Below are 601 nucleotides of genomic sequence, written 5' to 3'. Positions count from 1 at the left end.
CCCCCCCCCCCAATGGTCTCTGGGTGGGGGTTTCTCGAGATGCGCGACTGGGACGGGAGCACCGGGCGGGCGCCGGGCCAGGCGCGCTACCGAGCGGAATTCACAAACTAGACGCCAGTTACGCGGCCATGGAGCGCTGCCAACCCACAGGCCGCGTACTCCGTGTGCGGGCCCGTGATTGGCGAGGGTCACGCGCGGGGTGTCTATTTGTTTTTCCGGACGCGCCTGGAAATGGGGCCGCCGGGTGGCGGCGTTCTTGCGCGCGCCGACCCCCCCCCCCCCCCCCCCCCCGCCCGCCCGCACGCGCCATACCACATCGCCCCAGAGGGACGGAAAAATCGCCCAGTCCGGTCTCGCCCCCACCGGGGCGGATAAATGCGCCCAGCAAGGGGGGGGGGGGGGAGGACGAGCAAGCGAGCGAGCAAGCGAGCAGGTGAGTACAATTGGCTGCCAGGGAAGGCGGCCCGAAAGCGGGCCGTCGGCGCCCGGGAAAGGGGCGTCTGCCTGGCGGGCCCGTGGCAACGGAGATCGCCCGCCTACGGTGCGAGCATGCTCACATTGCCGCGAGGGGGGGGGAGGTGCGGGGCATGTGTGCTGCGTC

The sequence above is a fragment of the Fonticula alba genome, assembly GCF_000388065.1.
Source record: "Fonticula alba strain ATCC 38817 unplaced genomic scaffold supercont2.3, whole genome shotgun sequence".
Lineage (NCBI taxonomy): Eukaryota > Rotosphaerida > Fonticulaceae > Fonticula > Fonticula alba.
This window is presented reverse-complemented; position numbering follows the sequence as displayed.